The following is a 4,026-nucleotide window of genomic DNA, read 5'->3' on the forward strand; positions in this document are numbered from 1 at the left end:
GCCTTTGCTGCGAGCCTGGGGGGAGGGGGGGATACATTGGGAGGTTGGCTGTAAGCGTGCCCCGTCCCCATAAGACCCCAGTTCCCCCCCCCCCCCCCATTGCAGATATAGAAGGGACTGGGGGAGGACCTGAGAGCACTTGGGGGGGGGGGGGGAGGAGGAACTAGGAAGCAACAGGACTCCATTACAAACAACTACCCCCCACACCATGAAAACCAAGTTGGGGAAAGACCACCCAGCCCCCCCCCCCCATAACAGGGAGCCCCACAGAGCCCATGTGGGGGCCATAGTGTCTTCCACCCCTCCTTCCTTCATCCCCCCCCCATTTCCTCTATTCCCCCCCCAATACCATCCCTCACCCTTTCCTTCACCCCCCCCCTTCCTCTATTCCCCCCCCATTAATCCCCCCCCATTTCCCTCTATCCCCCCCCCAATACCTCCATTCCCCCCCCCTTTCATCCCCCCTCCTCTATTGCCCCCCCCCCCTTCCCCTAACGCCCCCACCCCTTCCTCTATCCCCCCCCATCTCCCCCCTTTCTCTTATGCCCCCCCTCTATCCCCCCCCCTTCCTCTATCCCCCCCATCTCCCCCCTTTCTCTATGCCCCCCTCTATCCCCCCCCCCCTTCCTCTATCCCCCCCATCTCCCCCCTTTCCTCTATGCCCCCCCTCTTATCCCCCCCCTCTTCCTCTATCCCCCTCCCCATCTCCCCCCTTTCTCTAAGCCCCCCCCCAATTGGCCTATTTAGTCCCCACTCACCTTATAGACGTCCCCATAAAGTTCCCCCCCCGAGACGCTGCAGCACCTCAAAATCTTCCTGGGGGTCTCGGGCCGCGGATACAAAGGAGCCGGGTCCATGATGGGGCCCCCCCCCCCTAATGGACCAACCCCCCCTTAATGACACCCCAATTAATGACCCCCCCCCCCAATTAACGCTCCTGGGGGACGGCACGGAAGCTGGTGCCCCCCCCCAGCCCCCAAGCCCCACAAGGCAGGCGCGGCGGAAGGGGAAACTGAGGCACAGCCTATGGGACACCAGCATCCGGGGCCCCCCCCATATGAAAACACACAGCTGGAGGGGAAACCCCATTGAGTGGATGGGGGGGGCAGCCAGGCCCTATAGGATCCCTATAGGCCCCATAGGGATCCCTATAGAGCCCCACAGGATCCCTATAGAGGCCCCATAGGATCCCTATAGAGCCCCAGCAGAGACCCTTATAGAGCCCCATAGGATCCCTATAGGGCCCAATGTGCCGCCCTATAGCTTGAGCCCATTTGATTCCAGTTCGGAACCCTTTAAATCCCAATGGGCCCCATAGGATCCCATTAGGGCCCCCTTTAAATCCCAATGGGCCTCATAGGATCCCTATAGGGCCCCTTTAAATCCCAATGGGACTCATAGGATCCCATTAGGGCCCCTTTAAATCCCAATGTGCCCATAGATCCCATTAGGGCCCCTTTGGCCCCCATTTAGTCCCAATGTGCCCCATAGGATCCCATAAAGGCCCTTTAAATCCCCAATGTGCCCCATAGGATCCCATAAATGCCCCTTTAAATTCCCAATGGGCCCCATGGATCCCATTAGGGCCCCCTTTAAATCCCAATGGGCCTCATAGGATCCCATTAGGGCCCTTTAAATCCCAAATGGGCCCCATAGGATCCCATTAGTGCCCCTTTAAATCCCCAATGGACCTCATAGGATCCCATTAGTGCCCCATTAGTCCCAATGGGCCCCATAGGATCCCATTAGGGCCCCTTTGGCCCCATTAGTCCCAATGGGCCCCATAGGATCCCATTAGGGCCCCTTAAATCCCAATGGGCCCCATTGGATCCCATTAAAGGCCCCCTTTAAATCCCAATTGTCCCCATAGATCCCATTCACCCCCATTAGTCCAATGTGCTCTATAGGATTCCCTTAGGGCCCCCTTTAAACCCCAATGGGCCCCATAGGATCCCATAGGGCCCCCTTTAATCCCATTGGCCCATAGGATCCCATTAGGCCCCCTTTAAAACCCCAATGGGCCCCATAGGATCCCATTAGGGCCCCCTTTAAATCCCAATGGGCCCATAGGATCCTATAGGGCCCCCTTTAAATCCCAATGGGCCCCCATAGGATCCCATTAGGGCCCCTTTAAATCCCAATGGGCCTCAATAGGTCCCACTTAGGGCCCCCTTTAAAATCCCAATGGGCCCCATAGGAATCCCATTAGGGCCCCTTTAAATCCCAATGGGCCTCATAGGATCCCATTAGGGCCCCTTTAAATCCCAATGGCCCATAGGATCCCTATAGGGCCCCCTTTAAATCCCAATGGCCCCATAGGATCCCATTAGGGCCCCTTTAAATCCCAATGGGCCTCATATAGATTCCCATTTAGGGCCCCCTTTAAATCCCAATGGGCCCCATAGGATCCATTAGGGCCCCCTTTAAATCCCAATGGGCCTCATAGGATCCCATTAGGGCCCCCTTTAAATCCCAATGGGCCCCATAGGATCCCATTAGGGCCCCCTTTAAATCCCAATGGCCTCATAGGATCCCATTAGTGCCCCATTAAGTCCAATGGGCCCCATAGGATCCCATTAGGCCCCTTTGACCCCATTAGTCCCAATGGGCCCCATAGGGATCCCATTAGGGCCCCCTTTAAATCCCAATGGGCCCCATAGGATCCCATTAGGGCCCCCTTTAAATCCCAATGGACCTCATAGGATCCCATTAGTGCCCCCATTAGTCCCAATGGGCCCCATAGGATCCCATTAGGGCCCCTTTGGCCCCCATTAGTCCCAATGGGCCCCATAGGATCCCATTAGGGCCCCCTTTAAATCCCAATGGGCCCCATTGGATCCCATAAAGGCCCCCTTTAAATCCCAATGGTCCCCATAGGATCCCATTCACCCCCATTAGTCCCAATGTGCCTCATAGGATCCCATTAGGGCCCCCTTTAAACCCCAATGGGCCCCATAGGATCCCATTAGGGCCCCTTTAAATCCCAATGGGCCTCATAGGATCCATTAGGGCCCTTTAATCCCAATGGGCCCCATAGGATCCCATTTAGGGCCCCCTCTTAAACCCCAATGGGCCCCATAGGATCCCCATTAGGGCCCCTTTGCACAACCCCATTAGTACCCCAATGTGCCCCATAGGATCCCATTAGGCCCCTTTGGCCCCCATTAAGTCCCAATGCGCCCCATGGATCCCATTAGGGCCCCCTTTAAATCCAATGGGCCCCATAGGATCCCATTCACCCCCATTAGTCCAATGGGCCTCATAGACCATTAGGGCCCCCTTGATACTCCCTGCTATGGATCCCAATTAGGGCCCCTTTACGTCCCGAGATCCCAGGGCCATAGGATCCCTTAGGGCCCCTTTACGATCCCAATGGGGCCTCATAGGATCCCATTGGGGCCCCCTTAAATCCCAGTGGGCCTCATAGGATCCCATTAGGGCCCCTTTGACCCCCCATTAGTCCCAATGGGCCCCATAGGATCCCATTAGGGCCCCCTTTAAATCCCAATGGACCTCATAGGCACCCCATCATAGTGCCCCCATTAGTCCCAATGGCCCCATAGGATCCCTACATTGGGATTTAAAGGGGGCCCTAATGGGATCCTATGAGTCCCATTGGGATTTAAAGGGGGCCCTATAGGGATCCTATGAGGCCCATTGGGATTTAAAGGGGGCCCTAATGGGATCCTATGGGGCCCATTGGGATTTAAAGGGTCCGAACTGGGATCAAATGGGCTCAAAGCTATAGGGCGGCACATTGGGCCCTATAGGGATCCTATGGGGCTCTATAAGGGTCCTGTGGGGCTCTATAGGGATCCTATGGGGCTCTATAGGGATCCTGTGGGGCTCTATAGGGATCCTATGGGGCCCTATAGGGATCCTATAGGGCCTGGCTGCCCCCCCCATCCACTCAATGGGGTTTCCCCTCCCAGCTGTGTGGTTTCATATGGGGGGGGCCCCCCCGGATGCTGGTGTCCCCATAGGCTGTGCCTCAGTTTCCCCTTCCGCCGCGCTGCCTTGTGGGGA

The sequence above is a fragment of the Coturnix japonica genome, unplaced genomic scaffold (assembly GCF_001577835.2).
Source record: "Coturnix japonica isolate 7356 unplaced genomic scaffold, Coturnix japonica 2.1 chrUnrandom663, whole genome shotgun sequence".
NCBI lineage: Eukaryota > Metazoa > Chordata > Aves > Galliformes > Phasianidae > Coturnix > Coturnix japonica.